The sequence below is a fragment of the Vulpes vulpes genome, chromosome 1 (genome assembly GCF_048418805.1).
Source record: "Vulpes vulpes isolate BD-2025 chromosome 1, VulVul3, whole genome shotgun sequence".
NCBI classification, from domain to species: domain Eukaryota; kingdom Metazoa; phylum Chordata; class Mammalia; order Carnivora; family Canidae; genus Vulpes; species Vulpes vulpes.
Genome location: NC_132780.1, coordinates 115,480,460 through 115,494,198, shown reverse-complemented (window position 1 = coordinate 115,494,198; position 13,739 = coordinate 115,480,460). Strand labels below are relative to the sequence as shown.

Below are 13,739 nucleotides of genomic sequence, written 5' to 3'. Positions count from 1 at the left end.
GCAGATGGAAAAAAAATGGTTCTATTTAGGTAAAATTCTAGAAAATGCAAACTAACCTATAATGTCAGAAAAAAGAGGCGTGGTTGCTTGGAAATGGGTAGTGGGGAAGCATGGAAGGTAGGGATTACAAGGAAGCGGGAGGAGACACCTTTTGGAGTGATGACATTTCACTATAATGATTGCAGTGATGGTTTCACAGGTATGTGTGCATACATCAAAACATCAAACTGTACACTTTATGTGCAAGTATGTCAATTATATCTATAAAACTTTTTTTAAAAAGCACAAAGTATTAGCAATATGACTACGGTAAGGTATAAAGTTTATATACTACACATCACACATTCATTTTGTTTTTACTTATCAACTAACAGTTATAAAAGACTACGTGGGTTATGACACTCATAAGAGAATCTTAACCCCAGGAGCATCACAGGGGGAATTTTTTTTAAGGTTTTATTTTATTTTTTAAGATTTTATTTATTTATTCATAGACAGAGAGAGAGGCAGAGACACAGGGAGAGGAAGAAGCAGGCTCCATGCAGGGAGCCCGATGTGGGACTCGATCCCGGGTCTCCAGGATCACACCCCAGGATGCAGGCGGCGCCAAACCGCTGGGCCACCAGGGCTGCCCCACAGAGGGAATTGCTGAAAACAGCCAAACAGGCTTTTGTCTGTTTGTTTAGAATAAGTTTATGTGGCGGCTCTTGATAAGACTGTTCTGAGCACACTTCAAAACTGTCAGTTCAGCAAGTCCTGGGAACCTTTAACAGCTCAGGAGTACAGAAGTCAGATATGTCTTTTTTTTTTTTTTAAGATTTATTTATTTATTCATGAGAGACACATAGAGAGAGGCAGAGACCTAGGCAGAGGGAGAAGCAGGCTCCTCGCAAGGAGCCCGATGTGGGACTTGATCCCGGATTCTGGGATCACGCCCTGAGCCAAAGGCAGACGATTAACCATTGAGCCACTCAGGCGTCCCAGATACATTTTTAAAGTTCTTCCCTGTCTATGCTTTCAGAACAGGACTTAATGGCAATATCTTGGATGAGGATTTGGGAAATCTTAACTCTATCTTGAATGAATTTTTGAAATATGAGGTATAGAAATGTTTGTCTTCAAGGTGCAGGGTAAGCTCTAATATCTTGGATATCAAAGTTGCTATGGTTCAATGACTCATTTGGAAGATAAAGGTTGAGGGATAGTTATTGTCTATTGTTTTATACTGCTCTAATTTGGAAGTAGAAATAGTTCACAATAAAGAACTGATAGACTGTTGATCTGTTTCTTTATAGGTATTTCCCCCACCCTCGTTATCCAACAGCATCTTTGGGTGAGGATGAGATCATATTTAAAACACACACACGCACACACACCCCACTGAACAACAGCAAGTACTATATAAATCTGCATTCAAGCACTGTAGGTACATTAAACTTAGACCTGAGCAGGTTCTGTATTTTAAGTGTCTGCTTTGGACCACATTAAAGAATTTGGTGTTGGGACCCCTGGGTGGCTCAGTGGTTGAGCGCCTGTCTTTGGCTCAGGTCATGATCCTTGAGTCCCGGGATTGAGTCCCACATTGGGCTCCCTGCATGGGGCCTGCTTCTCCCTCTGCCTGCGTCTCTGCTCTCTCTCTCTGTCTCTCATAAATAAATAAGTAAAAACTTAAAATCTGGTGTCAGCCAGCCTGCTTTTTGATTTAATGATATTTTCGTTTCTTAAAACAAATGAGACAGAAGACTCTGAGCAGAAGTATATTTAAAACAATTTGTGGGTGATGTAACTCAGCTGAATAACCTCCCCCCCATTGCCTAATTCTGCATTACCTAAGACTAGGACTTACAGATTACTAAAAACCCATTTCTCATAAGAACATATGTAATTATTCGTACATTTTAGCTATCACTCTCAATGGTCTTATTAACTGGCATTCTGATTCCCTATTTGAAAGCGCTTACATAATTGTTATGGTACATAAAATTGGCAACTTTCATAATTACTAACAATCATAGCATTTTACTTTTTAAATAATAAAAATGGCAATTTCAGCATTTTGTTCCTTCAATTGTACACATTAAAACTTCAATTTATATGTAGCATTTCAATGCATAAATCACATAAGCAGCACTTCAAATGATATCCAGAACACTTACCATTATTTGAAAGTAACAAGAAGTACAAATGTCATACTTTGTTCTTATACTGACACTGCTACACTGATTAGATATAATGGATAGCCTATGCTATCACAAGATGGTAGATCACTCATAATTCAGGGATGCTAGAAATGTTCAAGGCATTTAGCTATTCGGCGTCCCAAAGACTCAAGCTAAATGATTTGGCAGATTTCAGGACAATACTGAGGATAAATCTGAACTTCTGTGCATTGCTAATTTGGAGAGTAATTTGACCATACCCACCAAATTTCAAAATGTACATATCCTTTGAACCAGTTCTTGCATTTCTAGGAATTTCCTTTATGTATACAAAATGTCCTGTTATCAGAGGCACCAGGGTGGCTCAGTTGGTAAAGCAGCTACCTTTGGATCAGGTCTTGATCCAGGATCCTGAGATGGAGTCCTGCACTGGGCTCCCTGCTCAACAAGGAGCCTGCTTCTGCTCCTCCCTCCACTCATGCATGCGTGCTCTGTCTTAAATAATAAAATCCTTTTAAAAAAATATTTTACTAAAAAAAAAAGTCCTATTATCAAAATATTATAGCCCATTTCTTATACCATAGTTTGGTAATGAACATTACTTATAGAGACTAGCTAAATAACTTGTGGTAGTATAAGAGGCTGTAATATGTAATACTCAGCAGTATTAAGACAGATTCTCTGGAAAGATATGTCCTGGATTCAAATCCTGAGTCCTGGGCAGCTTGGTTGGCTCAACAGTTCAGCGCCACCTTCAGCTCAGGGACTGACCCTGGAGACCCGGGATCGAGTCCCACGTTGGGCTTCCTGCGTGGAGCCTGCTTCTCCCTCTACCTGTGTCTTTGCCCCTCTCTCTCTGTCTCTTATGAATAAATAAATAAATAAATAAATTTTTTTTTAAAAAAAATCCTGAGTCCTATTACTTATGAGCCATGTGACATTGTTGGGCATTTAACCACTCCATGCCTAAACTGCTTCGTTTGTTAAATGGGGATTAATATAGCACCTTATATCCCATAAGGTTGCTGTGAGGCTTCTATGAATGAATACAAGTAAAACATTAAGAAAAGTGCCTAGATCAGTAATATACTCTAATAAATGTTACATACAATGATAATGACACTGTTATTTAAAAGAATGCTGTAGCTTTAACTGCACAAATGTGGAAAGATCTCAAAAATAACATTGCTAAGTAAAAATGTAATGTCCAGAATAATATGAAAAGGTACTACCTTTATGGGAAAAAAAAAAAAGGATTGGGGAGGAGAAAACACACACATATAAGCACAAAATTTTTTGCTGCATTTGTACATTATTCATTCAATTTGATTAAAAATATTACTGAATGATTCAATGAGTGCTAAAACAATTAAGCCAATAAAACTACTATCTATACCTAACTGAACAAAGAGTATAGTAACTATATAATAATGGCAAATACTTATACAGATCTTACTCTGTGCCAATAGTATTCTAATCACTTCCCTTACATAATTCATTTAATCCTCACAACATTTAATGATGTAAATACTCTTATTATCTTTATTTTAAAGCTGAGAAAATTGCAGAAAGATAAAAGTAACTTCCCCCAAAGTCACACTGCTAGGAAGTAGCAGAGCCAGCATGTGACCGACCCATTTTGTCTCCAGTACTTATGTCTTTAACCTCCTTGCTATGTTGCCTTTCAATATACTTGACAATTACTTTTTTATTTACATATATTCCAATTCTTTTCAAAAAGAAATTTGTATACTTTGCAATAAAGAACATATATATTTATATATATGTATATACCATAAGTTAATAATATTGATAACAAAAGAAAACAAAAAGCATTGAGGTGAGAAATATAGATGCTTTAAACATGCAACAAGTTAAACTCTAAAGCATCTGTCATTTTCTTTGTCTTTTTTTAATATTTTCTTTATTTGAGAGAGAGAGGGAGAGGAGAGAGGGGGAGGGAGGGGTGGGGGGGAGAAATAGAGAGAGAGAGAAAGAAAGAGAGAGAGACCAGCAGGGCGAGGGGCAGAGAGAGAGAAGCAGACTCCTCACTGAACAGGGAGCCTGACATGGGACTCGATCTCCGGACTCCAGGACCATGACCTGAGGTGTCAGCATATGCTCAACCAACTGAGCCACCCAGACACCCCAAATCTGCCATTTTCTATCACAGCCTCGAACGATGTATTAATTTCAGCCTCTTAAAAGGACTGAAATAAAGTAGTAAATAATTGTCAATACTTTTAATTTTGCCTCTTTAAAGACAGTATTATTTGAGGGGCAGTTGGCTGGCTCAGTGGGTAGAGCGTACGACTCTTGATCTCGGGGTTGTGAGTTCAAGCCCCATGTTGCCCTTAGAGCTTACTTAAAAAAAAAAAAGATAGTCTTACTTGAAGCTTTCCTAAGCAGAGTTGCTCATGTAACTAGTTCTTTTTTTTTTTTAATTAACTAAACTGAAATGTGGACTTTTCCTTATTCTGTCATATGATTAAGTCAGGTGATACACCCCATATTCGTGCAATATGCTCTGTATCTCCCAGGCATAAAGGATTTCTGGAAAACCTAACATCCACACCAAATCTGATCTGGTAATGTCTATCATTTCCCTGCACATTTTTTAAAAGATGTATTTATTTATTTTGACAGAGAGAGCACAAGCAGAGGGAGCAGCAGGCAGAGAGAGAGAGAAGCAGGGAGCTTGATGTGGGCCTCTACCATGACCTGAGCCAAGGCAGCTGCTTAACCAACTGAGCCACTCAGGCACCCCTCCCTGAACATTTTTAATGACAATTTCTTATTAGATACACAATGGTTATCATATACACACAATTAAGGGGAACTTACGGCATTATCAGGGTAATTTAAACACTTACCCCTCAGACATCAAAGTAAGTAAGTCAAAAATATATTTCAGATAATTGCCATTTCTGGTATTTCAGGCAGTATTTTCCCCTTATTAATTCCTTCTTTGCCCTGTCAGAATGTTTTTAAAAATGTCAACGGTTTTGTTTTTTGTAATTACAGAAACATTACATGTTCACTGTAAAAATAAAAACATGTAATATTAAAAAGTGTAAGGAAGAAAGTAAAAATCACCTGAAATGTCCATCCAACCACTGAAATGGCCACTAAACATTTTGGTGACTATCCTTTCCTGCAATTCATCTAATATAGACATGGGTAAACAGGTAGTTTTACATGCAATGCTACTGTAGATATTCTTTTTTTCTTCCCTCCTTTTTTCTTTTTTTTAAATTTTATTTTATTTTATTTATTTATGATAGGCACACAGTGTGAGAGAGAGAGGCAGAGACATAGGCAGAGGGAGAAGCAGGCTCCATGCACCGGGAGCCCGACGTGGGATTTGATCCCGGATCTCCAGGATCGCGCCCTGGGCCAAAGGCAGGCGCCAAACCGCTGCGCCACCCAGGGATCCCTCCCTCCTTTTTTCTTTTGCTTATTTCTTCCAGCCGTTAACAGCTGTTTAAGCATATACAAAACTCAAAGTATTTTTTTTCAGCCATTTTACAAAAATGGGATCTCATTACATACATTTCTTTAACTTTGTCTTTGTCACTTAAGATACATGATTGAGGGGTGCCTGGGTGGCTCAGTCAGTTAAGCGTCTGCCTTCAGCTCAGTTCACGATCCCACAGTCTTGAGATCAAGCCCCGCATCAGGCTCTGCGCCTGCTTCTCCTCCTCACTCTGCCTGCCACTCACCCGGCTTGTACTCGCTCTGTGTCAAATAAATAAATATGAATCTTAAAAAAAAAATTTACACGATGGAGATCCTTTCAAATCAGTATAGATTTAAGTCCTATTTTTTAATAACTTCAAAAATATTCAAGATATGCTTGTGCCATGATTTATACAATACTCCTATTGATAGGTATTCCCTTTGTTCCCAGGTTTTTGCTACTATAAAACATTGCTGCAAAAATATTCACATAAATGCTTGCATATCTTTATTTCTTTTTTAAAAAAAGTGTATTTATTTGAGAGAGAGAGAGAAAAATGTGTGCTTGCACACACACATGAATTGGGAGAGGGGGAGAGAGAGAAGCAGACTCCCCACTGAGCAGGGAGCCCAATGCGGGACTCAATGCCAGGTGCCTGGGACTGTGACCTGAGCCAAAGGCAGATGTTTAACCCAGTGAGCCACCCAGGTTCCTCCAGTTTGTGTTTATTTCTAAGAAAAAGATTCCACAGAGTGAGACTGCTGGATGGAAGAATGTATATTTCCAATTTTAACAGATACTGTCTGATTGTTTTCTAAAAAAACCGTAACAGTTCACATCTCCATGAGCATCCTATGAGAAAATCCTATACCACAGATCCCTACTAGCAGTAAGGTTTACCACTTAATTTTTGTTAGTCAGAAAAGAATACTTCATTGTTAGCATATTGATTACTAAAGAGGCTCTATGTCTTTTTTTACATTCATTCAATGTTTGGATTTCTCTTCTATGAAGCTCTGGTCATATGTTTATCCATGTTTCTACTATATGAACTTTTACTTATTATTAACATAATAAGTCTTACAAATGGTAACTCTTTAGCTGTTATACATATTTCAAACACTTTTTTCCCAATCTGTATTATTTTGTCCTTTATCTTTGCCATTGAAAACTACCACATCTAGGGGGCACCTGGTTGGCTATGTCATGATCCCAGAGTCCTGGGATAGAGGCCAGCACGGAGCTCCCTGCTCTGCAGGGAGCCTACTGCTCCCTCTTCCTCTGCCAAGCTGCTCCCCCTGCTTGTTTTGTTCTTTCTCTCTTTCTCTCTCTGTCAAAATAAATAAAATATTTTTTAAAAAGTCAAAAAAAATTACTGTGCTCATATAAGCCTAAAAATATATCTGCACTGATAAAAAAAATTGAATAATTTAGTTATCTGACACATTTACAATTAAGATATTCAATATTCAGATAATTAAGAAATCATTATTTAAATATCTTAATACTCCATATCAAATTGAAAAAAATTCTGCTGCCCAAAGCAGACTATTGATTATAAAAATTCAAATATACAAAAGGTAGAGTAATAAATTCTAAATCTTTAATCTCCTAATCTAGACATAATCATTTATTTTGATGCATTTCCTTCCAACTTTTCATATACATATATATAAAATCACTACTACACAGTATTTTTATCATGCTCTTTCTTCAGTTTTATAAATATTTTCAAAATTAGTCTTCTCCATTTTACTTTTAAACACTCCTTTTTAAAAATTTAAACAAATATTACTAAAACAAAACATGAAATCTGGCATTTTTCATTGCTCAAACACATTTGGAACTCTTCTGCATCAGACCTGGCACTATCCATTTTATTTTCAATGAAATATGCTTATTTTTCAGAAAAGAAACAAAACATTATATGTTGTAGGTATAATTTTTTAAAAAGGTTTATCACCAAAAGAACAATAGTTTTTACAATCGATAGCATTAGTATTCAAAACTTAAAATGTTTTGACACCAAAAAAATAGCACTGGTTAAATCTGAAAATACCTATGAATATCAATTTTTAAAAACGGCCTAACTGTGGTTGTAGAATTTATTAAACAGAACTAACTACTAACTACAAACAAACATAAAGGAGAGTTTTAAATAAATTAGTCATGGTTATTTTTACTCACAGCAAATAATTTTTAAAATGGCTCTGAGGGACACCTGGGTAGCTCAGTGGTTGAGCCTCTGCCTTTGGCTCCGGTCATGATCCCAGGGTCCTGAGATTGAATCCTACATCAGACTCCCCACAGGGAGTCTGTTTCTCCCTCTGCTTATGTCTCTGCCTCTCTCTGTGTGTATCTCATGAATAAATTAATAAATAAAATCTTAAAAAATAAAAATGGCTTTGATAGTTTCAAGTAAAATGAAGAATCTATACCATGAAAATATACATCCATTCCAGTTGTTTTTGTAAATACACAAAAAATATGTGTATATATGTATTCACTATATATAGAATATGTATACACTATAAAAAGAACATACTTATACAAACCAGAGTCACTTTTGTTTCACAATAGGAAAAAACTAATTGTAAAACTTTTAAAATCTCTACAGAAGGAAATTAAATGGAAAACAATGACCAGTTTATTTTACCAAAATACAGAAGTTGAATTAAATTCAATAATCTCTGAATAAAATCTTCCCTTAGAACAAATGAGTAATGATTTTTTCAGGATTAAAGTGAAACATAAACTCATGATAACTGTATTTCAATTATTGTTTAATTTACTGGTATTTTCCGATATAAAACCACTAATCTTTGTGAATCATCAATTTACAATTTTTTTTTTACTCCAGTTCATCTCCCCATTTTATTCTCTACATTCCCCTTTATATGAGGACAAAAATGAGATATAAAGACATGTAAAATAAAAGGCAAAATTTGTAAACATAAGCATAAACAAGTCTCTGTTCTACAGAGCTGTATAATTTTAATATATTTCTATAACCTAATGTAGGAATAAAAATTTAGAAATGGAAGAACTACCTCCTTAAGTTGATTCCACATATTAATAATCATAAACTTTGGAAAGTCTATAAAAAATATTAAGTCACTGGGACACCTGGTGGCTCAGCGGTTGAGCATCTGCCTTTGGCCCAGGGCATGTTCCTGGGGTTCTGGGATCGAGTCCCACATCAGGCTCCTTGCACGAAGCCTGCTTCTCCCTCTGCCTATGTCTCTGCCTCTCTCTCTGTGTCTCTCATGAATAAATAAAATCTTTAAAATAAAAAAAAAATTATGCCGCTGCAGTTGCCAAAATAAGACTTATGTTGAGATTTCTAGCTTATATTGATAAATCTGTTTTAGAATCTTTGCCAAAAGTATATTTTTCTGACTCCTCTATTTCTTGGTAATAGCCTCATTTCAAATTCTACTCATTTCTCCATACCCCATACCTGTTCCTCAATTATTTATTTATTTATTTATTTATTTATTTATTTATTTATGATAGTCACAGAGAGAGAGAGAGAGAGAGAGAGAGAGATTGAGAGGCAGAGGGAGAAGCAGGCTCCATGCACCAGGAGCCCGACGTGGGACTCTATCCGATCGCGCCGTGGGCCAAAGGCAGGCACTAAACCGCTGCGCCACCCAGGGATCCCATGTTCCTCAATTTTATAGGCTGCCTCAAGTCTCCTTTAAAAATTCAGTATATAGGGCTGCCCGGGTGGCTCAGTGGTTTAGCGCCGCCTTCAGCCCAGGGCGTGATCCTGGAGACCCGTGATAGAGTCCCACATCGGGTTCCCTGCATGGAGCCTGCTTCTCCCTCTGCCTGTGTCTCTGCCTCTCTCTCTCTTTCTCTCTGTTGCTCATGAATAAATAATAAAATATAAAAAAATTCCATATATAAAACCAACTAGATATGAATAAAGTTAACAAAAATTTACAAAGTATATACTAGGTCCCCCGCCCCCTGCATTCATGATCTAATTTAATAGCACCTATGGGATAACACTGACTATGAGAAAACTTAAGCTTACATTAACTGTCCAAGGTCACACAGCCTAAATAAGTGGTAGGGCCAGAACCTAAACCTCAGGACTATATGACTGGGAAATCTATTCTAATAGAGTCTATACTATATTGCTTTACATGAATACCACTTAGTTTTTAAAATACTTTTACACAGATTACCTGGGGTTTATTTCACTTGAACTCACAATACTGTTGAGAGGAAGATTCCCAAGTATTAAATCCTAAGCCTCTACTCCCAACTTTACTTTAAAAAAGAATATAACTAATGTGGCAAGGCTGAATGATCATCCTCTGATTTTCATTCTACTGCTCTATCAACTGTAGCCTATACACAACCATATTAATGACAACTCTTCTTCCCGTCCCTTCCATTTATGATAACCATACCTATTAGTAAACATATATGCTGTGAAAATAAGCTGGTCACTGTATTAATAAAGTCTAGATGTTTATGTCTATTCTTTTGACCATGATTTGGATAGATATTATTACCAATTTATATTTGAAAACTAATACCTAGTATACAACCTTAGAAGGAGCTATGATTTGTAAAATGTTTATAACTAGCTTGATCTTCCTAATTGTCAAACATTCATTCAAAAAAATTACTTCAGCACCCTGGTTCTAAAGACATAGCAGTAGAGGCACAATTCTTGAACTCCTAGGAGCTTTATGGTTTACCGAGGAACAGCCAGCCAACAGTAATCATACAATCTGCTAGAAGTAAAAATAGGAAAATAGAAAATAATGTGTGTGCTAGAGGACTGAGTGGCTAGTTCTGCCAATAGGGGGACAAAGCATTCTTGGTGGTGGTGATAATCTATAAAGGCAGAGAAATGTTAAGAAAGATGTCAGAGTAAGCCCACAAGAGGTGTCAAGGACTTTAACACAAAAACTCTTGTGGGTCATTTGCTGTTGGGACTACAATACAATTCCCTAATGAATGTTAAGGTTTCTCCGTGTAATACTCATAAACTGATAAAAAGCTAGCTTCAGGGATGCCTGTGGGGCTCAGTCCGTCAAGCCTCAGTTTAGGCTCAGATCATGATCTTAGTGTTGTGGGATTGAGCTCCCCCACTCCTCTGGCTCTGTGCTCAGCATGGAGTCTGCTTATCCCTCTTCCTCTGCACCTCCCTTACCTCTCTCTATCTCTAAAACAAACAAATAAATAAAATCTAAAAAAAAAAAAAAAAGAAAGAAAAGCTAGTTTCAGAAATGGCTTCCTAGCTTCAAATCACTTGTTTGTGTATAAATTATGCTAAATAACATTAAAGCTCTTTTTCACATTCAACTTTAGTAGCAATTTAGTCACCAATTCCTGCTGCTAATTTCATTAGTGGTATAAGCTACTCTTTCAGAGTTTCCTAAAATTGGGGAAATTGTGAAGTAAAACTGCAGACTCATTCACAACCTCTTTCATACTGACATTTTCCCCTCTAGTACTCAATGCTCTTTAGCTGGTTTTCTCTTTCCTACTGTGGTCTCACCCAGACAGGACTGGTTTGGACTTCCAGGGCTCTTAAAAAAAATGTGTCGTCTTTGGTGGAATGTCACCTGGCCAATGAAGGAACACTGCTTATGTTTTTCTCCCTAGAAATTGTATAACTTCACTCTGGAGCAAATTAACGGATGAAACTATGTTTATACTGGTAGTAGGCATAACTACATAAGCATACCAATAAATTAGGACAATATCAGAAAATGCTAAAACTGTAAATCCAGGATACTGGTCTTGTTTATTACTTAGGGGAAGCAAGAAACATTTTTTAAGTTGTTTTCTAGCAAGGAGCATCAATAGCTCAGTTTTTCTATTTTGAACTTACTATAAAAATATCTTGTTAAATTAATATTACACGAGAAACTTAACTTTTTGTTCCCCTTAACAAAATCAGTTTATTGTAGAGAATTTGGATGATACAGAAAAACAAAAATAAGTCATATCCACTACTCAAAGATAAAGATTCCATTTTCCTCACTTTTCAGCCAGCTTTCTAATGGATATTCCTATTACATTAGCTAGAAAGCTACAAGGTTTAATAGAGAATCTATGACTTTCCAGATTTTTAAAAAGTGTAATTTAAATTTTAAAAATCAAATTTGTAATTTCTGTAAGGCATTTCAATTTAAAAGAACCAGGGGACTTTCTGAGTTTGCAGTATAAATAAACGAGTTTAACCCCAAAACTGAAAAACACTCTTCCCTTAAAGCACATTGTTTGGGGTCAAAACATTGGTTACAACATTACACATGAAATGGGAGTACACTGGGCTGGGCAAAAACCTAAGCAAAATAGTGTTCACAACACACTATTCATCTAAATCTGAAGAAATCAGATAGGGAAACCTAAGGAGGATGTGCTAGTTACTATAAATTTACCACCGGTCAGGGACTTGATTGGGAACGGCAATTAAGCAGGATTTTAGGTAGACACGACAATAGAGAATGTCAAAGGCTGAAAATATGAAGTAAGCGATATCTCGACTTAGCCTTCTTACCTCTAAATTTAAGGTCAATTACACTTGATTTCATTATATTTCCTGCTCAATCGGTTTCTTAAGAATTAGTTCCCTGTCGGGGAAACCCAGTCACTTTTCCATAAGCTAGTCTGGGTCTCCTGCAGAGCATGAAACCGCAACACCATCATCTTTCAACGCCTCCCCATTCAATGGAGGCTGTCGCATTACCCACACCTCCTGTTTTGAAGCTAGTGTATCTTTATTATTTCAACTGTTTTCTCCCTTCCTGTAGCGTAAAATCAGACAACAAAAAGGTAAAACGGCTGCTTCTACTCTTTCAGGCCCAACCAAAGTATATGAACATCTACAGAACGCCTCACACAGGGATGCCAGATTGAAACTCAGAAATACGGAGAAAGCACATTCGGAGCAAGCTTTTAACAGTGACTCCGCAGTGAGGGCCCCATCAGTGAGAGTCTCTCCCAAGCCTGTCTCACCGGAGACGCCTCTGCCTCCAGGGTGTTTCCTACCTCCCAGCTTCCCAGCCCAAGGCTGAAGATAAAGACGGAGCAGGGCCTCTGCAAAAAAAAAAAAAGAAAGAAAGAAAGAAAGAAAGAAAGAAAGAAAGAAAGAAAGAAAGAAAAAGAAAAAAGGGCGGGGGGGGGGGGGGGCTTTGGGCAATAGGACCTGGAGACTACCGCGGACCCCGAGAAATGGCTGAACCAAACCCACTACCCGAAGCCCCAACGACTCCGAATAGGCAACCATAGTGGCCGCAGTCGCCCCCAACCCTGGGAAAGGTGGACAGCTCACCCCTAAGTGGCGGGGGCGACCACAGTGGGGGCAGCGAGGGTCAGGAGAACTGGAGAAAAGAGGTCCTAGCCAGTGCAGGATGACAGCAGGGAGGAAGCCCCGGACAACGGAGGCCGCCGTTCACACTTTCCCTTCTCTTCCTCTTCCCACCCCTTCTCCTATTCCCACCAGTCGCCGGTTACCGGTCACCGCTCACCGCTCACCTGCCGGGGCGCGAGGTGCACAAACAGTACCGACCACGGACCAGAGGCTCTGTCACTGCGGGAGGGGAAGTCTTCAGCTGCAGCGGGGGGCGGGCCTAGGCAGTCACGTGACCTCGAGCTCCGCCCAGCCGCCCCCGGGGCGAGCGTGCCGCATCCTCCGCGCAGGTCTTTTTGCGAGTCCTTCAAACATTCATCTCCTTGCAACGAGGTCAGAGGAAGAAAAGCAAAAAACAAAACCAGAAAACTTTCACAAAGATTGTGTCGTAAAGTGCAATACAGAAGGCGTGCGTGAGCGAAACGGGTTAAAGTGCATTTCCAAGGAAGTGACGTTTCGGCTGGGATCCAGGGACCGGAAGTGGCGAAGGCGTTCTGTCGCCGGTAAAATCCCAGGCTTCAGCCCAGGCAATCACGTGACCCCAAAACTTGGATCGTGCTGGACCGCAGCCAAGTTATCCGGCCGGTTGCTCGTTACGTTGGTCTTAAAAAAAAAAAAAAAAGTCTCATTTGTTTGAGTCTTCCACAGATATCTTTACATTTAGAAAAACTATCTTTATAAAACTGTATTAGGAGGCAGGAGCGTTTGAAGGTCATTCTGGAAATTACCAACTGGA

At 38.2% G+C, this 13,739-nt stretch overlaps 1 protein-coding gene across 3 annotated transcripts in view; it reads right to left on the bottom strand.

The window, feature by feature from the left end:
- The window catches only part of ATP6V1A (ATPase H+ transporting V1 subunit A), a 65,604-nt gene that overhangs the window by 50,631 nt on the left and 1,234 nt on the right, over window positions 1–13,739 (bottom strand). Inside the window, exons 1-2 of one of the 3 annotated variants that reach the window (XM_072723501.1) lie at window positions 13,129–13,427; window positions 12,610–12,690 (exon numbers count right to left, since the gene is read on the bottom strand). The gene's annotated coding sequence lies outside the window, so the exon portion shown is untranslated. Of the gene's footprint in view, window positions 1–12,609; window positions 12,691–12,925; window positions 13,607–13,739 lie in introns of those variants that run through there. The other 2 variants (XM_072723504.1, XM_072723513.1) reach the window with 2 other exon arrangements.